General features: G+C 50.5%; 15 non-coding genes and 1 pseudogene across 15 annotated transcripts; all 16 read right to left on the minus strand.

Annotated features, from left to right (window-relative positions):
* Positions 1 to 3: 3 nt before the first annotated feature.
* Positions 4 to 167, minus strand: LOC128012311 (U1 spliceosomal RNA). The gene has a single exon (XR_008182834.1). It is a non-coding gene; the product is annotated as a U1 spliceosomal RNA (small nuclear RNA).
* Positions 168 to 541: 374 nt separating this feature from the next.
* On the minus strand, positions 542 to 732 carry LOC128012552 (U2 spliceosomal RNA). Its single transcript, XR_008183076.1, has one exon. It is a non-coding gene; the product is annotated as a U2 spliceosomal RNA (small nuclear RNA).
* Positions 733 to 2702: 1970 nt separating this feature from the next.
* On the minus strand, positions 2703 to 2866 carry LOC128012409 (U1 spliceosomal RNA). The gene has a single exon (XR_008182932.1). It is a non-coding gene; the product is annotated as a U1 spliceosomal RNA (small nuclear RNA).
* Positions 2867 to 3240: 374 nt separating this feature from the next.
* LOC128012553 (U2 spliceosomal RNA) lies at positions 3241 to 3431 on the minus strand. Its single transcript, XR_008183077.1, has one exon. It is a non-coding gene; the product is annotated as a U2 spliceosomal RNA (small nuclear RNA).
* Positions 3432 to 5401: 1970 nt separating this feature from the next.
* Positions 5402 to 5565, minus strand: LOC128012410 (U1 spliceosomal RNA). The gene has a single exon (XR_008182933.1). It is a non-coding gene; the product is annotated as a U1 spliceosomal RNA (small nuclear RNA).
* Positions 5566 to 5939: 374 nt separating this feature from the next.
* LOC128012555 (U2 spliceosomal RNA) lies at positions 5940 to 6130 on the minus strand. The gene has a single exon (XR_008183079.1). It is a non-coding gene; the product is annotated as a U2 spliceosomal RNA (small nuclear RNA).
* Positions 6131 to 8100: 1970 nt separating this feature from the next.
* On the minus strand, positions 8101 to 8264 carry LOC128012412 (U1 spliceosomal RNA). Its single transcript, XR_008182935.1, has one exon. It is a non-coding gene; the product is annotated as a U1 spliceosomal RNA (small nuclear RNA).
* A 374-nt stretch (positions 8265 to 8638) lies between these two features.
* LOC128012556 (U2 spliceosomal RNA) lies at positions 8639 to 8829 on the minus strand. The gene has a single exon (XR_008183080.1). It is a non-coding gene; the product is annotated as a U2 spliceosomal RNA (small nuclear RNA).
* Positions 8830 to 10288: 1459 nt separating this feature from the next.
* On the minus strand, positions 10289 to 10452 carry LOC128012313 (U1 spliceosomal RNA). Its single transcript, XR_008182836.1, has one exon. It is a non-coding gene; the product is annotated as a U1 spliceosomal RNA (small nuclear RNA).
* A 374-nt stretch (positions 10453 to 10826) lies between these two features.
* LOC128012557 (U2 spliceosomal RNA) lies at positions 10827 to 11017 on the minus strand. The gene has a single exon (XR_008183081.1). It is a non-coding gene; the product is annotated as a U2 spliceosomal RNA (small nuclear RNA).
* A 1969-nt stretch (positions 11018 to 12986) lies between these two features.
* LOC128012314 (U1 spliceosomal RNA) lies at positions 12987 to 13150 on the minus strand. The gene has a single exon (XR_008182837.1). It is a non-coding gene; the product is annotated as a U1 spliceosomal RNA (small nuclear RNA).
* A 374-nt stretch (positions 13151 to 13524) lies between these two features.
* Positions 13525 to 13715, minus strand: LOC128012558 (U2 spliceosomal RNA). The gene has a single exon (XR_008183082.1). It is a non-coding gene; the product is annotated as a U2 spliceosomal RNA (small nuclear RNA).
* A 1969-nt stretch (positions 13716 to 15684) lies between these two features.
* Positions 15685 to 15848, minus strand: LOC128012315 (U1 spliceosomal RNA). Its single transcript, XR_008182838.1, has one exon. It is a non-coding gene; the product is annotated as a U1 spliceosomal RNA (small nuclear RNA).
* Positions 15849 to 16222: 374 nt separating this feature from the next.
* Positions 16223 to 16396, minus strand: LOC128012646 (uncharacterized; annotated as a pseudogene).
* A 10029-nt stretch (positions 16397 to 26425) lies between these two features.
* LOC128012316 (U1 spliceosomal RNA) lies at positions 26426 to 26589 on the minus strand. Its single transcript, XR_008182839.1, has one exon. It is a non-coding gene; the product is annotated as a U1 spliceosomal RNA (small nuclear RNA).
* Positions 26590 to 26968: 379 nt separating this feature from the next.
* On the minus strand, positions 26969 to 27159 carry LOC128012559 (U2 spliceosomal RNA). Its single transcript, XR_008183083.1, has one exon. It is a non-coding gene; the product is annotated as a U2 spliceosomal RNA (small nuclear RNA).
* Between the last annotated feature and the right edge of the window lie 733 nt (positions 27160 to 27892).

Raw genomic sequence — 27892 nt, forward strand, 5'->3', positions numbered from 1 at the left:
TTTCAGGGGAGAGCGCGAACGCAGTCCCCCACTACCATAAATTATGCAGTCGAGATTCCCGCATTTGGGGAATTCGCAGGGGTCAGCATGGCCGGAGTGCAATGGACAAGCCTCGCCCTGGGTGAACCGCCTTCTTGATCATGGTGTCTCCCCTGCCAGGTAAGTATGAAGGCCCAGGCGGTCAGCCAGAGGTCTGATTTGCATCTCTACCATCCTCACCAACGGTTAGCCCTCCGCCCCCACTCCAGGAAAGGAAGGACGGGTGCCTTCCGTTACTGGCCTGGAAACTGCCAAGCTCATGGGCCGGTGCTTCCCAACGCCAGTTTTAGATGACTCTCTTTAAACAAACACACCTGATTCGATGCACCACCTCGTCTGTGAAAGACTTCAAGACCTCAGGTGGGTGCATCGTTAGTGGAAGAGTCCAAGACCCCAGGAGGACACATCAGGAAAAAAGTTTGCAATGAACCACAGCATCTGCAATGGCAGCTCTCATTCCTTGTTCTGCTATTCGACACAATAAATGGCAATCCCCAAAAAGGGAAAGCACACCGTTCCTGGAGACACTGCAATACCAGGCCGATGCATGGAGTGGACGGAGCAAGCCCCGGCTCCAGCTCCGTGATCTAAAAATCCATTTAATATGTAGTCCCCGGATGGGGGACGTATCAGATATTAAACTGATAAGAACAGATACTACACTTGATCTTAGCCAAAAGGCCGAGAAGCGATGCTGCTAAGACGCAGCAGGGAGGAAGCCGGACACGGCGATGCCCATCTCGGCTTTGGTAAGTTTTGGGAGACCTAAAAACGCTGGGGGATGGTGGTAGCCTCCCCTGTCTACAACGTCACCGGGCCTCGTCCCGATCGGCCTGACGGAAAGTACGGCATCGCTCGTAACTCCCAAACGGTTGGTCGCAGAGCCACGTGCCTTATGTCATCGGAATCCTTGGCTCGAGCCGAACGAGACGCAGGTCTCAGATTGGCTCGTCGCTCTGACGAAATTTTCGGGTATTTTGGATTTTGTCGAAAACCTTCTTTTGCAACCTAGCGCCAGGTATTTGGCCCAGTCCCACCCAAATCAGCACAGAAAGCTTCTCTGGAGTCTGACTGTCAATAATCATCCAAAAAAAGAGGAAATTTCCATTCACCTTGGCGAGGGGACCTCAAAACGTGCTAAGGTGGCGTGTCCGAGGTGGCTCGAATGGCTATAACTCCGGGAAGGAGTGAGATCCCTTCACCCAAATCGGCACACCTGTGCAGGGGCTCAGTCCGAGGCCAGGTGAAAAGGGGCGTGGCGACAGGCCAGTAGGTGGCGCCGTAAGCTGAAAAATAGGGAAAATGTAATGTAAAAAGACAATCAAACAAAGATGAAAACACCCGAAACACTGCGGGATCGTAGTACCCTCCCCTGTCTGCAACGTCACCGGGCCTTGTCCCGATCGGCCTGACGGTGGAACTGCAGCGACGGAAAGTACGGCATCGCTCGTAACTCCCAAACGGTTGGTCGCAGAGCCACGTGCCTTATGTCATCGGAATCCTTGGCTCGAGCCGAACGAGACGCAGGTCTCAGATTGGCTCGTCGCTCTGACGAAATTTTCGGGTATTTTGGATTTTGTCGAAAACCTTCTTTTGCAACCTAGCGCCAGGTATTTGGCCCAGTCCCACCCAAATCAGCACAGAAAGCTTCTCTGGAGTCTGACTGTCAATAATCATCCAAAAAAAGAGGAAATTTCCATTCACCTTGGCGAGGGGACCTCAAAACGTGCTAAGGTGGCGTGTCCGAGGTGGCTCGAAAAGGGGCGTGGCGACAGGCCAGTAGGTGGCGCCGTAAGCTGAAAAATAGGGAAAATGTAATGTAAAAAGACAATCAAACAAAGATGAAAACACCCGAAACACTGCGGGATCGTAGTACCCTCCCCTGTCTGCAACGTCACCGGGCCTTGTCCCGATCGGCCTGACGGTGGAACTGCAGCGACGGAAAGTACGGCATCGCTCGTAACTCCCAAACGGTTGGTCGCAGAGCCACGTGCCTTATGTCATCGGAATCCTTGGCTCGAGCCGAACGAGACGCAGGTCTCAGATTGGCTCGTCGCTCTGACGAAATTTTCGGGTATTTTGGATTTTGTCGAAAACCTTCTTTTGCAACCTAGCGCCAGGTATTTGGCCCAGTCCCACCCAAATCAGCACAGAAAGCTTCTCTGGAGTCTGACTGTCAATAATCATCCAAAAAAAGAGGAAATTTCCATTCACCTTGGCGAGGGGACCTCAAAACGTGCTAAGGTGGCGTGTCCGAGGTGGCTCGAATGGCTATAACTCCGGGAAGGAGTGAGATCCCTTCACCCAAATCGGCACACCTGTGCAGGGGCTCAGTCCGAGGCCAGGTGAAAAAGGGCGCGGCGACAGGCCACTAGGTGGCGCTGTAAGCGACAACAAAATTAATACGAATCGAAAAAAAAGGACAAACAAACAACATGGAGACAGATACAGCTAGGCTGCAGTCAGTCCAATCTACTTTCAAAGTAAGGTCTGCGCTATGTTCGAACTAAACTACCCACCAGGGTCTGATTTTTCAAGAGCGTAAGTGACTTTGTTTCACAGGCGCACAACACGTATCTCGCATGTGACAGAACTCCCCATTCTGAAATGGAAATAAATAAAAAACTGTAAAAACCTCTTCTGCTTTGTTTCACCAACAATTTCAGGGGAGAGCGCGAACGCAGTCCCCCACTACCATAAATTATGCAGTCGAGATTCCCGCATTTGGGGAATTCGCAGGGGTCAGCATGGCCGGAGTACAATGGACAAGCCTCGCCCTGGGTGAACCGCCTTCTTGATCATGGTGTCTCCCCTGCCAGGTAAGTATGAAGGCCCAGGCGGTCAGCCAGAGGTCTGATTTGCATCTCTACCATCCTCACCAACGGTTAGCCCTCCGCCCCCGCTCCAGGAAAGGAAGGACGGGTGCCTTCCGTTACTGGCCTGGAAACTGCCAAGCTCATGGGCCGGTGCTTCCCAACGCCAGTTTTAGATGACTCTCTTTAAACAAACACACCTGATTCGATGCACCACCTCGTCTGTGAAAGACTTCAAGACCTCAGGTGGGTGCATCGTTAGTGGAAGAGTCCAAGACCCCAGGAGGACACATCAGGAAAAAAGTTTGCAATAAACCACAGCATCTGCAATGGCAGCTCTCATTCCTTGTTCTGCTATTCGACACAATAAATGGCAATCCCCAAAAAGGGAAAGCACACCGTTCCTGGAGACACTGCAATACCAGGCCGATGCATGGAGTGGACGGAGCAAGCCCCGGCTCCAGCTCCGTGATCTAAAAATCCATTTAATATGTAGTCCCCGGATGGGGGACGTATCAGATATTAAACTGATAAGAACAGATACTACACTTGATCTTAGCCAAAAGGCCGAGAAGCGATGCTGCTAAGACGCAGCAGGGAGGAAGCCGGACACGGCGATGCCCATCTCGGCTTTGGTAAGTTTTGGGAGACCTAAAAACGCTGGGGGATGGTGGTAGCCTCCCCTGTCTACAACGTCACCGGGCCTCGTCCCGATCGGCCTGACGGAAAGTACGGCATCGCTCGTAACTCCCAAACGGTTGGTCGCAGAGCCACGTGCCTTATGTCATCGGAATCCTTGGCTCGAGCCGAACGAGACGCAGGTCTCAGATTGGCTCGTCGCTCTGACGAAATTTTCGGGTATTTTGGATTTTGTCGAAAACCTTCTTTTGCAACCTAGCGCCAGGTATTTGGCCCAGTCCCACCCAAATCAGCACAGAAAGCTTCTCTGGAGTCTGACTGTCAATAATCATCCAAAAAAAGAGGAAATTTCCATTCACCTTGGCGAGGGGACCTCAAAACGTGCTAAGGTGGCGTGTCCGAGGTGGCTCGAATGGCTATAACTCCGGGAAGGAGTGAGATCCCTTCACCCAAATCGGCACACCTGTGCAGGGGCTCAGTCCGAGGCCAGGTGAAAAGGGGCGTGGCGACAGGCCAGTAGGTGGCGCCGTAAGCTGAAAAATAGGGAAAATGTAATGTAAAAAGACAATCAAACAAAGATGAAAACACCCGAAACACTGCGGGATCGTAGTACCCTCCCCTGTCTGCAACGTCACCGGGCCTTGTCCCGATCGGCCTGACGGTGGAACTGCAGCGACGGAAAGTACGGCATCGCTCGTAACTCCCAAACGGTTGGTCGCAGAGCCACGTGCCTTATGTCATCGGAATCCTTGGCTCGAGCCGAACGAGACGCAGGTCTCAGATTGGCTCGTCGCTCTGACGAAATTTTCGGGTATTTTGGATTTTGTCGAAAACCTTCTTTTGCAACCTAGCGCCAGGTATTTGGCCCAGTCCCACCCAAATCAGCACAGAAAGCTTCTCTGGAGTCTGACTGTCAATAATCATCCAAAAAAAGAGGAAATTTCCATTCACCTTGGCGAGGGGACCTCAAAACGTGCTAAGGTGGCGTGTCCGAGGTGGCTCGAAAAGGGGCGTGGCGACAGGCCAGTAGGTGGCGCCGTAAGCTGAAAAATAGGGAAAATGTAATGTAAAAAGACAATCAAACAAAGATGAAAACACCCGAAACACTGCGGGATCGTAGTACCCTCCCCTGTCTGCAACGTCACCGGGCCTTGTCCCGATCGGCCTGACGGTGGAACTGCAGCGACGGAAAGTACGGCATCGCTCGTAACTCCCAAACGGTTGGTCGCAGAGCCACGTGCCTTATGTCATCGGAATCCTTGGCTCGAGCCGAACGAGACGCAGGTCTCAGATTGGCTCGTCGCTCTGACGAAATTTTCGGGTATTTTGGATTTTGTCGAAAACCTTCTTTTGCAACCTAGCGCCAGGTATTTGGCCCAGTCCCACCCAAATCAGCACAGAAAGCTTCTCTGGAGTCTGACTGTCAATAATCATCCAAAAAAAGAGGAAATTTCCATTCACCTTGGCGAGGGGACCTCAAAACGTGCTAAGGTGGCGTGTCCGAGGTGGCTCGAATGGCTATAACTCCGGGAAGGAGTGAGATCCCTTCACCCAAATCGGCACACCTGTGCAGGGGCTCAGTCCGAGGCCAGGTGAAAAAGGGCGCGGCGACAGGCCACTAGGTGGCGCTGTAAGCGACAACAAAATTAATACGAATCGAAAAAAAAGGACAAACAAACAACATGGAGACAGATACAGCTAGGCTGCAGTCAGTCCAATCTACTTTCAAAGTAAGGTCTGCGCTATGTTCGAACTAAACTACCCACCAGGGTCTGATTTTTCAAGAGCGTAAGTGACTTTGTTTCACAGGCGCACAACACGTATCTCGCATGTGACAGAACCCCCCATTCTGAAATGGAAATAAATAAAAAACTGTAAAAACCTCTTCTGCTTTGTTTCACCAACAATTTCAGGGGAGAGCGCGAACGCAGTCCCCCACTACCATAAATTATGCAGTCGAGATTCCCGCATTTGGGGAATTCGCAGGGGTCAGCATGGCCGGAGTACAATGGACAAGCCTCGCCCTGGGTGAACCGCCTTCTTGATCATGGTGTCTCCCCTGCCAGGTAAGTATGAAGGCCCAGGCGGTCAGCCAGAGGTCTGATTTGCATCTCTACCATCCTCACCAACGGTTAGCCCTCCGCCCCCGCTCCAGGAAAGGAAGGACGGGTGCCTTCCGTTACTGGCCTGGAAACTGCCAAGCTCATGGGCCGGTGCTTCCCAACGCCAGTTTTAGATGACTCTCTTTAAACAAACACACCTGATTCGATGCACCACCTCGTCTGTGAAAGACTTCAAGACCTCAGGTGGGTGCATCGTTAGTGGAAGAGTCCAAGACCCCAGGAGGACACATCAGGAAAAAAGTTTGCAATAAACCACAGCATCTGCAATGGCAGCTCTCATTCCTTGTTCTGCTATTCGACACAATAAATGGCAATCCCCAAAAAGGGAAAGCACACCGTTCCTGGAGACACTGCAATACCAGGCCGATGCATGGAGTGGACGGAGCAAGCCCCGGCTCCAGCTCCGTGATCTAAAAATCCATTTAATATGTAGTCCCCGGATGGGGGACGTATCAGATATTAAACTGATAAGAACAGATACTACACTTGATCTTAGCCAAAAGGCCGAGAAGCGATGCTGCTAAGACGCAGCAGGGAGGAAGCCGGACACGGCGATGCCCATCTCGGCTTTGGTAAGTTTTGGGAGACCTAAAAACGCTGGGGGATGGTGGTAGCCTCCCCTGTCTACAACGTCACCGGGCCTCGTCCCGATCGGCCTGACGGAAAGTACGGCATCGCTCGTAACTCCCAAACGGTTGGTCGCAGAGCCACGTGCCTTATGTCATCGGAATCCTTGGCTCGAGCCGAACGAGACGCAGGTCTCAGATTGGCTCGTCGCTCTGACGAAATTTTCGGGTATTTTGGATTTTGTTGAAAACCTTCTTTTGCAACCTAGCGCCAGGTATTTGGCCCAGTCCCACCCAAATCAGCACAGAAAGCTTCTCTGGAGTCTGACTGTCAATAATCATCCAAAAAAAGAGGAAATTTCCATTCACCTTGGCGAGGGGACCTCAAAACGTGCTAAGGTGGCGTGTCCGAGGTGGCTCGAATGGCTATAACTCCGGGAAGGAGTGAGATCCCTTCACCCAAATCGGCACACCTGTGCAGGGGCTCAGTCCGAGGCCAGGTGAAAAGGGGCGTGGCGACAGGCCAGTAGGTGGCGCCGTAAGCTGAAAAATAGGGAAAATGTAATGTAAAAAGACAATCAAACAAAGATGAAAACACCCGAAACACTGCGGGATCGTAGTACCCTCCCCTGTCTGCAACGTCACCGGGCCTTGTCCCGATCGGCCTGACGGTGGAACTGCAGCGACGGAAAGTACGGCATCGCTCGTAACTCCCAAACGGTTGGTCGCAGAGCCACGTGCCTTATGTCATCGGAATCCTTGGCTCGAGCCGAACGAGACGCAGGTCTCAGATTGGCTCGTCGCTCTGACGAAATTTTCGGGTATTTTGGATTTTGTCGAAAACCTTCTTTTGCAACCTAGCGCCAGGTATTTGGCCCAGTCCCACCCAAATCAGCACAGAAAGCTTCTCTGGAGTCTGACTGTCAATAATCATCCAAAAAAAGAGGAAATTTCCATTCACCTTGGCGAGGGGACCTCAAAACGTGCTAAGGTGGCGTGTCCGAGGTGGCTCGAAAAGGGGCGTGGCGACAGGCCAGTAGGTGGCGCCGTAAGCTGAAAAATAGGGAAAATGTAATGTAAAAAGACAATCAAACAAAGATGAAAACACCCGAAACACTGCGGGATCGTAGTACCCTCCCCTGTCTGCAACGTCACCGGGCCTTGTCCCGATCGGCCTGACGGTGGAACTGCAGCGACGGAAAGTACGGCATCGCTCGTAACTCCCAAACGGTTGGTCGCAGAGCCACGTGCCTTATGTCATCGGAATCCTTGGCTCGAGCCGAACGAGACGCAGGTCTCAGATTGGCTCGTCGCTCTGACGAAATTTTCGGGTATTTTGGATTTTGTCGAAAACCTTCTTTTGCAACCTAGCGCCAGGTATTTGGCCCAGTCCCACCCAAATCAGCACAGAAAGCTTCTCTGGAGTCTGACTGTCAATAATCATCCAAAAAAAGAGGAAATTTCCATTCACCTTGGCGAGGGGACCTCAAAACGTGCTAAGGTGGCGTGTCCGAGGTGGCTCGAATGGCTATAACTCCGGGAAGGAGTGAGATCCCTTCACCCAAATCGGCACACCTGTGCAGGGGCTCAGTCCGAGGCCAGGTGAAAAAGGGCGCGGCGACAGGCCACTAGGTGGCGCTGTAAGCGACAACAAAATTAATACGAATCGAAAAAAAAGGACAAACAAACAACATGGAGACAGATACAGCTAGGCTGCAGTCAGTCCAATCTACTTTCAAAGTAAGGTCTGCGCTATGTTCGAACTAAACTACCCACCAGGGTCTGATTTTTCAAGAGCGTAAGTGACTTTGTTTCACAGGCGCACAACACGTATCTCGCATGTGACAGAACCCCCCATTCTGAAATGGAAATAAATAAAAAACTGTAAAAACCTCTTCTGCTTTGTTTCACCAACAATTTCAGGGGAGAGCGCGAACGCAGTCCCCCACTACCATAAATTATGCAGTCGAGATTCCCGCATTTGGGGAATTCGCAGGGGTCAGCATGGCCGGAGTACAATGGACAAGCCTCGCCCTGGGTGAACCGCCTTCTTGATCATGGTGTCTCCCCTGCCAGGTAAGTATGAAGGCCCAGGCGGTCAGCCAGAGGTCTGATTTGCATCTCTACCATCCTCACCAACGGTTAGCCCTCCGCCCCCGCTCCAGGAAAGGAAGGACGGGTGCCTTCCGTTACTGGCCTGGAAACTGCCAAGCTCATGGGCCGGTGCTTCCCAACGCCAGTTTTAGATGACTCTCTTTAAACAAACACACCTGATTCGATGCACCACCTCGTCTGTGAAAGACTTCAAGACCTCAGGTGGGTGCATCGTTAGTGGAAGAGTCCAAGACCCCAGGAGGACACATCAGGAAAAAAGTTTGCAATAAACCACAGCATCTGCAATGGCAGCTCTCATTCCTTGTTCTGCTATTCGACACAATAAATGGCAATCCCCAAAAAGGGAAAGCACACCGTTCCTGGAGACACTGCAATACCAGGCCGATGCATGGAGTGGACGGAGCAAGCCCCGGCTCCAGCTCCGTGATCTAAAAATCCATTTAATATGTAGTCCCCGGATGGGGGACGTATCAGATATTAAACTGATAAGAACAGATACTACACTTGATCTTAGCCAAAAGGCCGAGAAGCGATGCTGCTAAGACGCAGCAGGGAGGAAGCCGGACACGGCGATGCCCATCTCGGCTTTGGTAAGTTTTGGGAGACCTAAAAACGCTGGGGGATGGTGGTAGCCTCCCCTGTCTACAACGTCACCGGGCCTCGTCCCGATCGGCCTGACGGAAAGTACGGCATCGCTCGTAACTCCCAAACGGTTGGTCGCAGAGCCACGTGCCTTATGTCATCGGAATCCTTGGCTCGAGCCGAACGAGACGCAGGTCTCAGATTGGCTCGTCGCTCTGACGAAATTTTCGGGTATTTTGGATTTTGTTGAAAACCTTCTTTTGCAACCTAGCGCCAGGTATTTGGCCCAGTCCCACCCAAATCAGCACAGAAAGCTTCTCTGGAGTCTGACTGTCAATAATCATCCAAAAAAAGAGGAAATTTCCATTCACCTTGGCGAGGGGACCTCAAAACGTGCTAAGGTGGCGTGTCCGAGGTGGCTCGAATGGCTATAACTCCGGGAAGGAGTGAGATCCCTTCACCCAAATCGGCACACCTGTGCAGGGGCTCAGTCCGAGGCCAGGTGAAAAGGGGCGTGGCGACAGGCCAGTAGGTGGCGCCGTAAGCTGAAAAATAGGGAAAATGTAATGTAAAAAGACAATCAAACAAAGATGAAAACACCCGAAACACTGCGGGATCGTAGTACCCTCCCCTGTCTGCAACGTCACCGGGCCTTGTCCCGATCGGCCTGACGGTGGAACTGCAGCGACGGAAAGTACGGCATCGCTCGTAACTCCCAAACGGTTGGTCGCAGAGCCACGTGCCTTATGTCATCGGAATCCTTGGCTCGAGCCGAACGAGACGCAGGTCTCAGATTGGCTCGTCGCTCTGACGAAATTTTCGGGTATTTTGGATTTTGTCGAAAACCTTCTTTTGCAACCTAGCGCCAGGTATTTGGCCCAGTCCCACCCAAATCAGCACAGAAAGCTTCTCTGGAGTCTGACTGTCAATAATCATCCAAAAAAAGAGGAAATTTCCATTCACCTTGGCGAGGGGACCTCAAAACGTGCTAAGGTGGCGTGTCCGAGGTGGCTCGAATGGCTATAACTCCGGGAAGGAGTGAGATCCCTTCACCCAAATCGGCACACCTGTGCAGGGGCTCAGTCCGAGGCCAGGTGAAAAAGGGCGCGGCGACAGGCCACTAGGTGGCGCTGTAAGCGACAACAAAATTAATACGAATCGAAAAAAAGGACAAACAAACAACATGGAGACAGATACAGCTAGGCTGCAGTCAGTCCAATCTACTTTCAAAGTAAGGTCTGCGCTATGTTCGAACTAAACTACCCACCAGGGTCTGATTTTTCAAGAGCGTAAGTGACTTTGTTTCACAGGCGCACAACACGTATCTCGCATGTGACAGAACTCCCCATTCTGAAATGGAAATAAATAAAAAACTGTAAAAACCTCTTCTGCTTTGTTTCACCAACAATTTCAGGGGAGAGCGCGAACGCAGTCCCCCACTACCATAAATTATGCAGTCGAGATTCCCGCATTTGGGGAATTCGCAGGGGTCAGCATGGCCGGAGTGCAATGGACAAGCCTCGCCCTGGGTGAACCGCCTTCTTGATCATGGTGTCTCCCCTGCCAGGTAAGTATGAAGGCCCAGGCGGTCAGCCAGAGGTCTGATTTGCATCTCTACCATCCTCACCAACGGTTAGCCCTCCGCCCCCGCTCCAGGAAAGGAAGGACGGGTGCCTTCCGTTACTGGCCTGGAAACTGCCAAGCTCATGGGCCGGTGCTTCCCAACGCCAGTTTTAGATGACTCTCTTTAAACAAACACACCTGATTCGATGCACCACCTCGTCTGTGAAAGACTTCAAGACCTCAGGTGGGTGCATCGTTAGTGGAAGAGTCCAAGACCCCAGGAGGACACATCAGGAAAAAAGTTTGCAATAAACCACAGCATCTGCAATGGCAGCTCTCATTCCTTGTTCTGCTATTCGACACAATAAATGGCAATCCCCAAAAAGGGAAAGCACACCGTTCCTGGAGACACTGCAATACCAGGCCGATGCATGGAGTGGACGGAGCAAGCCCCGGCTCCAGCTCCGTGATCTAAAAATCCATTTAATATGTAGTCCCCGGATGGGGGACGTATCAGATATTAAACTGATAAGAACAGATACTACACTTGATCTTAGCCAAAAGGCCGAGAAGCGATGCTGCTAAGACGCAGCAGGGAGGAAGCCGGACACGGCGATGCCCATCTCGGCTTTGGTAAGTTTTGGGAGACCTAAAAACGCTGGGGGATGGTGGTAGCCTCCCCTGTCTACAACGTCACCGGGCCTCGTCCCGATCGGCCTGACGGAAAGTACGGCATCGCTCGTAACTCCCAAACGGTTGGTCGCAGAGCCACGTGCCTTATGTCATCGGAATCCTTGGCTCGAGCCGAACGAGACGCAGGTCTCAGATTGGCTCGTCGCTCTGACGAAATTTTCGGGTATTTTGGATTTTGTCGAAAACCTTCTTTTGCAACCTAGCGCCAGGTATTTGGCCCAGTCCCACCCAAATCAGCACAGAAAGCTTCTCTGGAGTCTGACTGTCAATAATCATCCAAAAAAAGAGGAAATTTCCATTCACCTTGGCGAGGGGACCTCAAAACGTGCTAAGGTGGCGTGTCCGAGGTGGCTCGAATGGCTATAACTCCGGGAAGGAGTGAGATCCCTTCACCCAAATCGGCACACCTGTGCAGGGGCTCAGTCCGAGGCCAGGTGAAAAGGGGCGTGGCGACAGGCCAGTAGGTGGCGCCGTAAGCTGAAAAATAGGGAAAATGTAATGTAAAAAGACAATCAAACAAAGATGAAAACACCCGAAACACTGCGGGATCGTAGTACCCTCCCCTGTCTGCAACGTCACCGGGCCTTGTCCCGATCGGCCTGACGGTGGAACTGCAGCGACGGAAAGTACGGCATCGCTCGTAACTCCCAAACGGTTGGTCGCAGAGCCACGTGCCTTATGTCATCGGAATCCTTGGCTCGAGCCGAACGAGACGCAGGTCTCAGATTGGCTCGTCGCTCTGACGAAATTTTCGGGTATTTTGGATTTTGTCGAAAACCTTCTTTTGCAACCTAGCGCCAGGTATTTGGCCCAGTCCCACCCAAATCAGCACAGAAAGCTTCTCTGGAGTCTGACTGTCAATAATCATCCAAAAAAAGAGGAAATTTCCATTCACCTTGGCGAGGGGACCTCAAAACGTGCTAAGGTGGCGTGTCCGAGGTGGCTCGAAAAGGGGCGTGGCGACAGGCCAGTAGGTGGCGCCGTAAGCTGAAAAATAGGGAAAATGTAATGTAAAAAGACAATCAAACAAAGATGAAAACACCCGAAACACTGCGGGATCGTAGTACCCTCCCCTGTCTGCAACGTCACCGGGCCTTGTCCCGATCGGCCTGACGGTGGAACTGCAGCGACGGAAAGTACGGCATCGCTCGTAACTCCCAAACGGTTGGTCGCAGAGCCACGTGCCTTATGTCATCGGAATCCTTGGCTCGAGCCGAACGAGACGCAGGTCTCAGATTGGCTCGTCGCTCTGACGAAATTTTCGGGTATTTTGGATTTTGTCGAAAACCTTCTTTTGCAACCTAGCGCCAGGTATTTGGCCCAGTCCCACCCAAATCAGCACAGAAAGCTTCTCTGGAGTCTGACTGTCAATAATCATCCAAAAAAAGAGGAAATTTCCATTCACCTTGGCGAGGGGACCTCAAAACGTGCTAAGGTGGCGTGTCCGAGGTGGCTCGAATGGCTATAACTCCGGGAAGGAGTGAGATCCCTTCACCCAAATCGGCACACCTGTGCAGGGGCTCAGTCCGAGGCCAGGTGAAAAAGGGCGCGGCGACAGGCCACTAGGTGGCGCTGTAAGCGACAACAAAATTAATACGAATCGAAAAAAAGGACAAACAAACAACATGGAGACAGATACAGCTAGGCTGCAGTCAGTCCAATCTACTTTCAAAGTAAGGTCTGCGCTATGTTCGAACTAAACTACCCACCAGGGTCTGATTTTTCAAGAGCGTAAGTGACTTTGTTTCACAGGCGCACAACACGTATCTCGCATGTGACAGAACTCCCCATTCTGAAATGGAAATAAATAAAAAACTGTAAAAACCTCTTCTGCTTTGTTTCACCAACAATTTCAGGGGAGAGCGCGAACGCAGTCCCCCACTACCATAAATTATGCAGTCGAGATTCCCGCATTTGGGGAATTCGCAGGGGTCAGCATGGCCGGAGTGCAATGGACAAGCCTCGCCCTGGGTGAACCGCCTTCTTGATCATGGTGTCTCCCCTGCCAGGTAAGTATGAAGGCCCAGGCGGTCAGCCAGAGGTCTGATTTGCATCTCTACCATCCTCACCAACGGTTAGCCCTCCGCCCCCACTCCAGGAAAGGAAGGACGGGTGCCTTCCGTTACTGGCCTGGAAACTGCCAAGCTCATGGGCCGGTGCTTCCCAACGCCAGTTTTAGATGACTCTCTTTAAACAAACACACCTGATTCGATGCACCACCTCGTCTGTGAAAGACTTCAAGACCTCAGGTGGGTGCATCGTTAGTGGAAGAGTCCAAGACCCCAGGAGGACACATCAGGAAAAAAGTTTGCAATAAACCACAGCATCTGCAATGGCAGCTCTCATTCCTTGTTCTGCTATTCGACACAATAAATGGCAATCCCCAAAAAGGGAAAGCACACCGTTCCTGGAGACACTGCAATACCAGGCCGATGCATGGAGTGGACGGAGCAAGCCCCGGCTCCAGCTCCGTGATCTAAAAATCCATTTAATATGTAGTCCCCGGATGGGGGACGTATCAGATATTAAACTGATAAGAACAGATACTACACTTGATCTTAGCCAAAAGGCCGAGAAGCGATGCTGCTAAGACGCAGCAGGGAGGAAGCCGGACACGGCGATGCCCATCTCGGCTTTGGTAAGTTTTGGGAGACCTAAAAACGCTGGGGGATGGTGGTAGCCTCCCCTGTCTACAACGTCACCGGGCCTCGTCCCGATCGGCCTGACGGAAAGTACGGCATCGCTCGTAACTCCCAAACGGTTGGTCGCAGAGCCACGTGCCTTATGTCATCGGAATCCTTGGCTCGAGCCGAACGAGACGCAGGTCTCAGATTGGCTCGTCGCTCTGACGAAATTTTCGGGTATTTTGGATTTTGTCGAAAACCTTCTTTTGCAACCTAGCGCCAGGTATTTGGCCCAGTCCCACCCAAATCAGCACAGAAAGCTTCTCTGGAGTCTGACTGTCAATAATCATCCAAAAAAAGAGGAAATTTCCATTCACCTTGGCGAGGGGACCTCAAAACGTGCTAAGGTGGCGTGTCCGAGGTGGCTCGAATGGCTATAACTCCGGGAAGGAGTGAGATCCCTTCACCCAAATCGGCACACCTGTGCAGGGGCTCAGTCCGAGGCCAGGTGAAAAGGGGCGTGGCGACAGGCCAGTAGGTGGCGCCGTAAGCTGAAAAATAGGGAAAATGTAATGTAAAAAGACAATCAAACAAAGATGAAAACACCCGAAACACTGCGGGATCGTAGTACCCTCCCCTGTCTGCAACGTCACCGGGCCTTGTCCCGATCGGCCTGACGGTGGAACTGCAGCGACGGAAAGTACGGCATCGCTCGTAACTCCCAAACGGTTGGTCGCAGAGCCACGTGCCTTATGTCATCGGAATCCTTGGCTCGAGCCGAACGAGACGCAGGTCTCAGATTGGCTCGTCGCTCTGACGAAATTTTCGGGTATTTTGGATTTTGTCGAAAACCTTCTTTTGCAACCTAGCGCCAGGTATTTGGCCCAGTCCCACCCAAATCAGCACAGAAAGCTTCTCTGGAGTCTGACTGTCAATAATCATCCAAAAAAAGAGGAAATTTCCATTCACCTTGGCGAGGGGACCTCAAAACGTGCTAAGGTGGCGTGTCCGAGGTGGCTCGAAAAGGGGCGTGGCGACAGGCCAGTAGGTGGCGCCGTAAGCTGAAAAATAGGGAAAATGTAATGTAAAAAGACAATCAAACAAAGATGAAAACACCCGAAACACTGCGGGATCGTAGTACCCTCCCCTGTCTGCAACGTCACCGGGCCTTGTCCCGATCGGCCTGACGGTGGAACTGCAGCGACGGAAAGTACGGCATCGCTCGTAACTCCCAAACGGTTGGTCGCAGAGCCACGTGCCTTATGTCATCGGAATCCTTGGCTCGAGCCGAACGAGACGCAGGTCTCAGATTGGCTCGTCGCTCTGACGAAATTTTCGGGTATTTTGGATTTTGTCGAAAACCTTCTTTTGCAACCTAGCGCCAGGTATTTGGCCCAGTCCCACCCAAATCAGCACAGAAAGCTTCTCTGGAGTCTGACTGTCAATAATCATCCAAAAAAAGAGGAAATTTCCATTCACCTTGGCGAGGGGACCTCAAAACGTGCTAAGGTGGCGTGTCCGAGGTGGCTCGAATGGCTATAACTCCGGGAAGGAGTGAGATCCCTTCACCCAAATCGGCACACCTGTGCAGGGGCTCAGTCCGAGGCCAGGTGAAAAAGGGCGCGGCGACAGGCCACTAGGTGGCGCTGTAAGCGACAACAAAATTAATACGAATCGAAAAAAAGGACAAACAAACAACATGGAGACAGATACAGCTAGGCTGCAGTCAGTCCAATCTACTTTCAAAGTAAGGTCTGCGCTATGTTCGAACTAAACTACCCACCAGGGTCTGATTTTTCAAGAGCGTAAGTGACTTTGTTTCACAGGCGCACAACACGTATCTCGCATGTGACAGAACTCCCCATTCTGAAATGGAAATAAATAAAAAACTGTAAAAACCTCTTCTGCTTTGTTTCACCAACAATTTCAGGGGAGAGCGCGAACGCAGTCCCCCACTACCATAAATTATGCAGTCGAGATTCCCGCATTTGGGGAATTCGCAGGGGTCAGCATGGCCGGAGTGCAATGGACAAGCCTCGCCCTGGGTGAACCGCCTTCTTGATCATGGTGTCTCCCCTGCCAGGTAAGTATGAAGGCCCAGGCGGTCAGCCAGAGGTCTGATTTGCATCTCTACCATCCTCACCAACGGTTAGCCCTCCGCCCCCACTCCAGGAAAGGAAGGACGGGTGCCTTCCGTTACTGGCCTGGAAACTGCCAAGCTCATGGGCCGGTGCTTCCCAACGCCAGTTTTAGATGACTCTCTTTAAACAAACACACCTGATTCGATGCACCACCTCGTCTGTGAAAGACTTCAAGACCTCAGGTGGGTGCATCGTTAGTGGAAGAGTCCAAGACCCCAGGAGGACACATCAGGAAAAAAGTTTGCAATAAACCACAGCATCTGCAATGGCAGCTCTCATTCCTTGTTCTGCTATTCGACACAATAAATGGCAATCCCCAAAAAGGGAAAGCACACCGTTCCTGGAGACACTGCAATACCAGGCCGATGCATGGAGTGGACGGAGCAAGCCCCGGCTCCAGCTCCGTGATCTAAAAATCCATTTAATATGTAGTCCCCGGATGGGGGACGTATCAGATATTAAACTGATAAGAACAGATTTTTCTTTCGAAAAAGTTTTATTGTCACCATTTACATTTTTTTCATTTGCATTTTTTTCGTTTTCACACACCATTTTCTTTTTAATCACACATTAAAACAAGCAATATAATATATAATAAATACACATGGTAAAATGAAAGAAACAATCATTATTAAAAAGCATTGATTAAAACCACAGTGTTTTGCTTGTTTTTAAAAGTCCATTATTGAGGTGTGTTTAAAAGGTACGGTCAGTTCCAAAAGTAAAATACAAATTTTAAAAAAAGCAAACAAGCCTCGTATATATATATATATATGTATGTTAATAAAACCTATTTCATGATAAAACAATAAAAAACACCAATTAAAAATCATCTGTTGTGCAAGACCGGGGGTGAGTCCTTATCAAGTGGGTCATCACCCCACTCTCCAGAACAGGGACATGAGATGCTACTTTATGGACTCAGCGGAGATCCCCTCTCCTCCGGCCCGCTGGCCCGCTGTTCCCGTAGCCAGAGTGGTGAGGGTGCATCTACGGGCGGCCAGGGTCGGTGCCTGCCGGGACCCTCTCCGTGCGACCCCGGCCCCCCCGTCCGAATATCGTCGTCCGGTACCCCTGCAGCATTGATGTTACCTTTAGCTCGCATGCATGGAGGGTTACCGTAACGCGCTTCCCCACCAGCAGGTTTCTGGTGGCCCAGATGGCATCCTTGATGACGTTGAGGGTGAGCCAGAGCGAGGTAAATTTCTGTGCCGTCAAGTCCTTCAAGCCCCGGCCCACCCCAAGGATGGCGAGCTGGTACCCGAACTGGGCCCCACCCGCTGGTAGGCACGGGAAATACAGGGGGCCGGTCTTGGCCCACAGGTCCCGCGCAGTGCTGCACTCCCAGAGCAGGTGGTGGACGGTCTCCGGGGAATTGCAGCCGGACCGCGGGCAGATGGGGTTTTTGGCCATGCCTCTGGAGTGCATAACCGCCCTGACCGGGAGGATCTCATGAGCCACCATCCACGATAAGTCCTTGTGCCTGTTCTGGAGAGCGGGGTGAGCCGCGTTCCGCCAAACCTGTTTGGCCTCACTTGGTGTGAGGCCCGGAACTGGACTCACCGGTTCCCGGTCCTGCACAACAGAGATGAGAGACTTGTGTTGAGTTAAAATGGTGACATCTTCACTCTCTAAAAGGTATTTCTTTAAAAACTTTTTTATAAAACTGTACTCTTTGGGCAAGTTAAAAGACACTGGGGTTTTCAAGTCCACTGGTAAAATTTTCAGTGTTCGTAGGTAAGACCCCATCCAAAATCGCGCCATTGCAGCCGTCTTGTTTTCTTTGGATGGGGTCGTGGCATAACTAATGTGCAGGGCGGTGAAGCGGCTGCCTAAAAACAGGTGGGGGTCTGGGAGGCCTTTTCCACCGTTCTCCGGCCTTTTCTTGATGGTCTCCCTCTTCAGGCGCTCCCACTTGGACCCCCACAGGAAGTAAAACACCGCCCTCTCCAGTTTCCCCAGGAACCACCGAGGGGGGCTAAAAACAGAACAGACAAGTAAAATCAGAGGTAAAATCACAGATTTAAAAATTAAAACCTTGCCTTCCATCGTCATCTGTCTTAGTCCCCAAAACCCCAGTCTTTTCCTAACTTTCCCTAACAAGTCAGTCCAGTTTTCCCGTCCACCCCCGTCTTTATCAAATTTAACGCCTAAAATCTTAAAATCGTTGTCTTTAAAAACCAAATCAAGTCCTCCTGTGTCCACGTCTCCCCACGGCCCGAAGAGCTGGGCCTCGGACTTGTTTCTATTGAGTTTGGCGCCCGAGGCCCGACCGTACCAGTCAGTCAAGTCCAGTGCTCTTCGTATTGATAAAACGTCTGTGGCTAAAAGAGTTACGTCGTCCATATATAAAACACAGGTCGCCGTCAGTCCCCCCGTCCCAGGAACGTCCAGTCCTTTGATCCATTTGTCCCTTCTCAAGATCTGTGCCAGTGGCTCGATGCAAGCCACATACAGAAGAGGAGATAAAGGACATCCCTGACGGACACCACTGTGTATGTTCACAGCTTTGGAAAGATGCCCATTTATTAGAATTTTGCTGACTATTCCCTTGTACAGCAGTCCCACCCAGGCTATAAACCTCTTTGGAAACCCCATTTTCTCCAGAACCTGGAAGAGGTACTGGTGCGAGACTCGATCAAATGCTTTTTCAAAATCTAAATTTAGGACTACTAGCCGAATATTTCTGTCTCTCGCGTAACAGATGGCGTCTCTAATCAGCACTAGGTTGTCTGTTATCTTTCTTCCGGGCACAGAACAAGCTTGATCCGGGTGAATCACGTCCTCTAAAACAGTTGACATGCGTGTCGCTAAAACTTTGCTAAAAAGTTTATAATCGAAATTTAAAAGTGTTATGGGTCTCCAGTTTTTTAAGTCAGTCCGGTCACCTTTTTTGTGAAGTAAAGAAACTATCCCTATTCTAAAACTGTCTGGAAGTCTGTCGAGGGTCTCAAACTCTTTAAAAACTGTCAAAAGCTCTTGTCCTAAAATGTCCCAAAATGTTAGATAAAACTCCAGGGGAAGTCCATCCACTCCTGGGGACTTCCCCCTTTTAAAACCTCCAAGAGCTTTTTGGGTTTCTAAAATGTTCAAATCTTGGGCTAAAATCTCATTTTGACAGTCGACCCTTTTCTCAACAAAATTTAAAACTTCTTTTACGGTGTCTGAGTGTACCTTTTTAAAACTATATAAAGCCCCATAAAATTTTTCCACATCCTCTAAAATCTCTTTTGTTGTGTTAACCTCCCTATCCCCTGTTTTAACCCTGGTTAACCCCCCACCCCTTGTTATTATTTTCTTAAAAAAATATCTGGTACACTTTTCCCCTTCTTCAATTTCTCTCTCTTTGCTTCTTAAAAGGACCCCTTTACTTTCTATATTGGCTAAAACTGACATTTCCTTTTTTACATCCTGGATTTCATTGTTAAAATCAAAACCATTATTTAAAAGATTAAAATACCTTTGTAGTCTTTTTTGCAACCCCAACATGCATTTCTTTTCCCTACTCTTCTTTTCTTTCCCTATCTTTCTAAAAAACTGTCTCGTCCGGTCCTTTACCATCTCCCACCACTGTGCACGTGTATCATAAAAGTCTTGGAGGGTCTGCCATTGGCTGAACTGTTCCCTATATTCTAAAATTACATTCTTGTCTTCCAACAGGGAACAGTTCAGCTTCCACAGCCCTCCCCCTACCGTCACACCCATGGGCAGTGAAAGGGTGCAAGACAGCATCAGGTGATCAGAGAAAAAAAGGGGGGTTAATGTAGCATCGGTTGGCGGGCAGTCCCTTGTAAATACGTAGTCGATTCGAGAGGCTTTGGTACCATCACCACTGAACCAGGTGAAGCCCTCCTCTCTTTGATGCAAAATTTTAAAACAGTCGACTAAATTAAAATCTCTGACTAAACCCTGCAATAAAACCGACGTTTTGTCCACTCTGAAATCCTCCCCTACCCTTTTCCTGTCTGTTTTAGATAAAACACAATTAAAATCCCCTGCTACCATTAGGGGAGCCCTACCTAGCATGTGGGGTTGCAAGTCTTCTAAAAGCTCATATCTTTCGTTCTTTTCCGTAAAACCATATACATTAAGAACATTAAAATCCCTGTCTAAAAAGGTCAGATTTACTAAAAGTGCCCGGCCTTGCCTCACCACAGTGCTGCCCTTCACCAGGATGTTAGGATTATTAATTAAAACCGCAACTCCGTCGTTTTTGTTAAAATTTGATCCGCTCCATATGGAGGCTCCTGCGGACCATAGCTCTTCCATTTTTGTGTACCTAGTTAAAAAGGGCAGAGAACACTCTTGTAATAAAAACAAATCTGACTTAAAAGATTTTAAAAGGGACAAAATACTCTGTGCTCTAATGGTGGACCTCACACTTCTGACATTGATAGTAGAGATGGTGAGGGCCATGAGCAGTAGGGTTAAAAAGGTATGAGGCATTTAAAACAGAAGACAACAAAAAGACTACAAAAATATGATTAAAATCATGTTACATCTTGTAGCATTTGTCTTTCCTTTTCCCCAGATGAGCTGAGGTCAGGAGGGCAAATGCCTGTCGCTTCAGAGACCACAGAGGGAACCTCTTGTGGCTCCTTTGGCGATGATGCTGTTAGCTTAATGTGCAAAAAGGAAACCTCATTTGGGGACTCTAGGGGCCACATGCGCTCCAGATCTACCGAGTCGGAACTATCGAGCTTATATGCTGCCCTAGATTTTTTCTCCTCCATTACAATCAGAGGAGACCCCGCAGGTCTTTTTTGCACCTGAGCATTAGGGAGTGAACACTGTGTCTCACTCCCGGTGGATTCTTCCACCCCATCCGAAACTGTTACCAGTGACTCTTCCTCACTTTCCTCTCCTTCCATTACCACTTCCTGTTCCGTTGCCTCCGCCCCTGTGGCCGCCCCACTTCCTCCTTCCTGCCCAATCCCTGAGGCCGGCTGGGAATTTGAAATTCCCGCCAAAACCTCAGGGACCGCCTCCTCTCTCCTTTGTTCCTTTGTTTGTTGCCCATGTGGGGCGGCCATTTTTAGCTTGTTGGCAAAACTTTTAGGGCAGTCTCTGTAGAGATGGTTTGTTTCTCCACAAAGATTGCACCGTCTGCCATTGGTACAGTCATCAAAACTGTGACCAATTTCTCTACACTTCCCACAGATTAACTCTTGGCATGCTTCAGCTAGATGACCAAACCTTGCACACTTTCTGCAGAGTTTGGGCATTCCTTGATAATGTATGTAGCCTCTGTTCTCTCCGAGCACAATCATGGAAGGCAGATGTTTCAGGCCCTGGTAGCCCCCAGCGTCTTCCCATTGTTTAATGGGAATTCGCCAGGAGCATGTCCAAATGCCATCTTCATCTAACACTTTGACAGGCTGGCCTCGAACAGTGCAAAATCTACCCAACCAAACACAAATATCATCTCCAGTCACGGTTTCATTGAACATCCTGACAATCACAGTTTTAAGTGTGTTATCAGAAAGTTTCTCAACAGTGAACATGGAGAACTGGGCTTTAACTGATTCAAACCTTTGCCAAAAGTCATTAAGTAGGGAAGCGGTTTTAAAACTAACATCAAATCCTTTGTTCAAGGGCAGAGTCATCAAACAATTCAGGTCATCACATTTAAAAGCTAGGGTCTTTTGGATCAGCTTCCTGGAAAAGTCCATACGGGACATTCCCAGGAGCTTCCCCTCACCCTGCCTGAATAAAAAACGCACGCTGTGGTGCCTCCGCACGCCGGCACGGGCAGCCGACATGATGGAGGCACCAACAGCCTAAAAACTTAAAACAACAATAAATACAACAATAAATAACAAAATAAATAATTAAAAGACCTCACCTTAAAACTTGTTGGAGCCCGAAGCAGCAGAGTTCAATATACCTCTCGAAGTTGTGTGACTCAAGATATGAAACGATCTCGAGTCAGGAAACCTCCAAGAGGCGATCGCAGTCTCAACCGTCCGACAAGATACTTGATCTTAGCCAAAAGGCCGAGAAGCGATGCTGCTAAGACGCAGCAGGGAGGAAGCCGGACACGGCGATGCCCATCTCGGCTTTGGTAAGTTTTGGGAGACCTAAAAACGCTGGGGGATGGTGGTAGCCTCCCCTGTCTACAACGTCACCGGGCCTCGTCCCGATCGGCCTGACGGAAAGTACGGCATCGCTCGTAACTCCCAAACGGTTGGTCGCAGAGCCACGTGCCTTATGTCATCGGAATCCTTGGCTCGAGCCGAACGAGACGCAGGTCTCAGATTGGCTCGTCGCTCTGACGAAATTTTCGGGTATTTTGGATTTTGTCGAAAACCTTCTTTTGCAACCTAGCGCCAGGTATTTGGCCCAGTCCCACCCAAATCAGCACAGAAAGCTTCTCTGGAGTCTGACTGTCAATAATCATCCAAAAAAAGAGGAAATTTCCATTCACCTTGGCGAGGGGACCTCAAAACGTGCTAAGGTGGCGTGTCCGAGGTGGCTCGAATGGCTATAACTCCGGGAAGGAGTGAGATCCCTTCACCCAAATCGGCACACCTGTGCAGGGGCTCAGTCCGAGGCCAGGTGAAAAGGGGCGTGGCGACAGGCCAGTAGGTGGCGCCGTAAGCTGAAAAATAGGGAAAATGTAATGTAAAAAGACAATCAAACAAAGATGAAAACACCCGAAACACTGCGGGATCGTAGTACCCTCCCCTGTCTGCAACGTCACCGGGCCTTGTCCCGATCGGCCTGACGGTGGAACTGCAGCGACGGAAAGTACGGCATCGCTCGTAACTCCCAAACGGTTGGTCGCAGAGCCACGTGCCTTATGTCATCGGAATCCTTGGCTCGAGCCGAACGAGACGCAGGTCTCAGATTGGCTCGTCGCTCTGACGAAATTTTCGGGTATTTTGGATTTTGTCGAAAACCTTCTTTTGCAACCTAGCGCCAGGTATTTGGCCCAGTCCCACCCAAATCAGCACAGAAAGCTTCTCTGGAGTCTGACTGTCAATAATCATCCAAAAAAAGAGGAAATTTCCATTCACCTTGGCGAGGGGACCTCAAAACGTGCTAAGGTGGCGTGTCCGAGGTGGCTCGAAAAGGGGCGTGGCGACAGGCCAGTAGGTGGCGCCGTAAGCTGAAAAATAGGGAAAATGTAATGTAAAAAGACAATCAAACAAAGATGAAAACACCCGAAACACTGCGGGATCGTAGTACCCTCCCCTGTCTGCAACGTCACCGGGCCTTGTCCCGATCGGCCTGACGGTGGAACTGCAGCGACGGAAAGTACGGCATCGCTCGTAACTCCCAAACGGTTGGTCGCAGAGCCACGTGCCTTATGTCATCGGAATCCTTGGCTCGAGCCGAACGAGACGCAGGTCTCAGATTGGCTCGTCGCTCTGACGAAATTTTCGGGTATTTTGGATTTTGTCGAAAACCTTCTTTTGCAACCTAGCGCCAGGTATTTGGCCCAGTCCCACCCAAATCAGCACAGAAAGCTTCTCTGGAGTCTGACTGTCAATAATCATCCAAAAAAAGAGGAAATTTCCATTCACCTTGGCGAGGGGACCTCAAAACGTGCTAAGGTGGCGTGTCCGAGGTGGCTCGAAAAGGGGCGTGGCGACAGGCCAGTAGGTGGCGCCGTAAGCTGAAAAATAGGGAAAATGTAATGTAAAAAGACAATCAAACAAAGATGAAAACACCCGAAACACTGCGGGATCGTAGTACCCTCCCCTGTCTGCAACGTCACCGGGCCTTGTCCCGATCGGCCTGACGGTGGAACTGCAGCGACGGAAAGTACGGCATCGCTCGTAACTCCCAAACGGTTGGTCGCAGAGCCACGTGCCTTATGTCATCGGAATCCTTGGCTCGAGCCGAACGAGACGCAGGTCTCAGATTGGCTCGTCGCTCTGACGAAATTTTCGGGTATTTTGGATTTTGTCGAAAACCTTCTTTTGCAACCTAGCGCCAGGTATTTGGCCCAGTCCCACCCAAATCAGCACAGAAAGCTTCTCTGGAGTCTGACTGTCAATAATCATCCAAAAAAAGAGGAAATTTCCATTCACCTTGGCGAGGGGACCTCAAAACGTGCTAAGGTGGCGTGTCCGAGGTGGCTCGAAAAGGGGCGTGGCGACAGGCCAGTAGGTGGCGCCGTAAGCTGAAAAATAGGGAAAATGTAATGTAAAAAGACAATCAAACAAAGATGAAAACACCCGAAACACTGCGGGATCGTAGTACCCTCCCCTGTCTGCAACGTCACCGGGCCTTGTCCCGATCGGCCTGACGGTGGAACTGCAGCGACGGAAAGTACGGCATCGCTCGTAACTCCCAAACGGTTGGTCGCAGAGCCACGTGCCTTATGTCATCGGAATCCTTGGCTCGAGCCGAACGAGACGCAGGTCTCAGATTGGCTCGTCGCTCTGACGAAATTTTCGGGTATTTTGGATTTTGTCGAAAACCTTCTTTTGCAACCTAGCGCCAGGTATTTGGCCCAGTCCCACCCAAATCAGCACAGAAAGCTTCTCTGGAGTCTGACTGTCAATAATCATCCAAAAAAAGAGGAAATTTCCATTCACCTTGGCGAGGGGACCTCAAAACGTGCTAAGGTGGCGTGTCCGAGGTGGCTCGAAAAGGGGCGTGGCGACAGGCCAGTAGGTGGCGCCGTAAGCTGAAAAATAGGGAAAATGTAATGTAAAAAGACAATCAAACAAAGATGAAAACACCCGAAACACTGCGGGATCGTAGTACCCTCCCCTGTCTGCAACGTCACCGGGCCTTGTCCCGATCGGCCTGACGGTGGAACTGCAGCGACGGAAAGTACGGCATCGCTCGTAACTCCCAAACGGTTGGTCGCAGAGCCACGTGCCTTATGTCATCGGAATCCTTGGCTCGAGCCGAACGAGACGCAGGTCTCAGATTGGCTCGTCGCTCTGACGAAATTTTCGGGTATTTTGGATTTTGTCGAAAACCTTCTTTTGCAACCTAGCGCCAGGTATTTGGCCCAGTCCCACCCAAATCAGCACAGAAAGCTTCTCTGGAGTCTGACTGTCAATAATCATCCAAAAAAAGAGGAAATTTCCATTCACCTTGGCGAGGGGACCTCAAAACGTGCTAAGGTGGCGTGTCCGAGGTGGCTCGAAAAGGGGCGTGGCGACAGGCCAGTAGGTGGCGCCGTAAGCTGAAAAATAGGGAAAATGTAATGTAAAAAGACAATCAAACAAAGATGAAAACACCCGAAACACTGCGGGATCGTAGTACCCTCCCCTGTCTGCAACGTCACCGGGCCTTGTCCCGATCGGCCTGACGGTGGAACTGCAGCGACGGAAAGTACGGCATCGCTCGTAACTCCCAAACGGTTGGTCGCAGAGCCACGTGCCTTATGTCATCGGAATCCTTGGCTCGAGCCGAACGAGACGCAGGTCTCAGATTGGCTCGTCGCTCTGACGAAATTTTCGGGTATTTTGGATTTTGTCGAAAACCTTCTTTTGCAACCTAGCGCCAGGTATTTGGCCCAGTCCCACCCAAATCAGCACAGAAAGCTTCTCTGGAGTCTGACTGTCAATAATCATCCAAAAAAAGAGGAAATTTCCATTCACCTTGGCGAGGGGACCTCAAAACGTGCTAAGGTGGCGTGTCCGAGGTGGCTCGAAAAGGGGCGTGGCGACAGGCCAGTAGGTGGCGCCGTAAGCTGAAAAATAGGGAAAATGTAATGTAAAAAGACAATCAAACAAAGATGAAAACACCCGAAACACTGCGGGATCGTAGTACCCTCCCCTGTCTGCAACGTCACCGGGCCTTGTCCCGATCGGCCTGACGGTGGAACTGCAGCGACGGAAAGTACGGCATCGCTCGTAACTCCCAAACGGTTGGTCGCAGAGCCACGTGCCTTATGTCATCGGAATCCTTGGCTCGAGCCGAACGAGACGCAGGTCTCAGATTGGCTCGTCGCTCTGACGAAATTTTCGGGTATTTTGGATTTTGTCGAAAACCTTCTTTTGCAACCTAGCGCCAGGTATTTGGCCCAGTCCCACCCAAATCAGCACAGAAAGCTTCTCTGGAGTCTGACTGTCAATAATCATCCAAAAAAAGAGGAAATTTCCATTCACCTTGGCGAGGGGACCTCAAAACGTGCTAAGGTGGCGTGTCCGAGGTGGCTCGAATGGCTATAACTCCGGGAAGGAGTGAGATCCCTTCACCCAAATCGGCACACCTGTGCAGGGGCTCAGTCCGAGGCCAGGTGAAAAAGGGCGCGGCGACAGGCCACTAGGTGGCGCTGTAAGCGACAACAAAATTAATACGAATCGAAAAAAAGGACAAACAAACAACATGGAGACAGATACAGCTAGGCTGCAGTCAGTCCAATCTACTTTCAAAGTAAGGTCTGCGCTATGTTCGAACTAAACTACCCACCAGGGTCTGATTTTTCAAGAGCGTAAGTGACTTTGTTTCACAGGCGCACAACACGTATCTCGCATGTGACAGAACTCCCCATTCTGAAATGGAAATAAATAAAAAACTGTAAAAACCTCTTCTGCTTTGTTTCACCAACAATTTCAGGGGAGAGCGCGAACGCAGTCCCCCACTACCATAAATTATGCAGTCGAGATTCCCGCATTTGGGGAATTCGCAGGGGTCAGCATGGCCGGAGTGCAATGGACAAGCCTCGCCCTGGGTGAACCGCCTTCTTGATCATGGTGTCTCCCCTGCCAGGTAAGTATGAAGGCGCAGGCGGTCAGCCAGAGGTCTGATTTGCATCTCTACCATCCTCACCAACGGTTAGCCCTCCGCCCCCGCTCCAGGAAAGGAAGGACGGGTGCCTTCCGTTACTGGCCTGGAAACTGCCAAGCTCATGGGCCGGTGCTTCCCAACGCCAGTTTTAGATGACTCTCTTTAAACAAACACACCTGATTCGATGCACCACCTCGTCTAGATGCACCACCACTTCAAGACCTCAGGTGGGTGCATCGTTAGTGGAAGAGTCCAAGACCCCAGGAGGACACATCAGGAAAAAAGTTTGCAATAAACCACAGCATCTGCAATGGCAGCTCTCATTCCTTGTTCTGCTATTCGACACAATAAATGGCAATCCCCAAAAAGGGAAAGCACACCGTTCCTGGAGACACTGCAATACCAGGCCGATGCATGGAGTGGACGGAGCAAGCCCCGGCTCCAGCTCCGTGATCTAAAAATCCATTTAATATGTAGTCCCCGGATGGGGGACGTATCAGATATTAAACTGATAAGAACAGATACTACACTTGATCTTAGCCAAAAGGCCGAGAAGCGATGCTGCTAAGACGCAGCAGGGAGGAAGCCGGACACGGCGATGCCCATCTCGGCTTTGGTAAGTTTTGGGAGACCTAAAAACGCTGGGGGATGGTGGTAGCCTCCCCTGTCTACAACGTCACCGGGCCTCGTCCCGATCGGCCTGACGGAAAGTACGGCATCGCTCGTAACTCCCAAACGGTTGGTCGCAGAGCCACGTGCCTTATGTCATCGGAATCCTTGGCTCGAGCCGAACGAGACGCAGGTCTCAGATTGGCTCGTCGCTCTGACGAAATTTTCGGGTATTTTGGATTTTGTCGAAAACCTTCTTTTGCAACCTAGCGCCAGGTATTTGGCCCAGTCCCACCCAAATCAGCACAGAAAGCTTCTCTGGAGTCTGACTGTCAATAATCATCCAAAAAAAGAGGAAATTTCCATTCACCTTGGCGAGGGGACCTCAAAACGTGCTAAGGTGGCGTGTCCGAGGTGGCTCGAATGGCTATAACTCCGGGAAGGAGTGAGATCCCTTCACCCAAATCGGCACACCTGTGCAGGGGCTCAGTCCGAGGCCAGGTGAAAAAGGGCGCGGCGACAGGCCACTAGGTGGCGCTGTAAGCGACAACAAAATTAATACGAATCGAAAAAAAGGACAAACAAACAACATGGAGACAGATACAGCTAGGCTGCAGTCAGTCCAATCTACTTTCAAAGTAAGGTCTGCGCTATGTTCGAACTAAACTACCCACCAGGGTCTGA

Source organism: Carassius gibelio, chromosome B23, assembly GCF_023724105.1.
Source record: "Carassius gibelio isolate Cgi1373 ecotype wild population from Czech Republic chromosome B23, carGib1.2-hapl.c, whole genome shotgun sequence".
Classification (NCBI taxonomy): Eukaryota; Metazoa; Chordata; class Actinopteri; order Cypriniformes; family Cyprinidae; genus Carassius; species Carassius gibelio.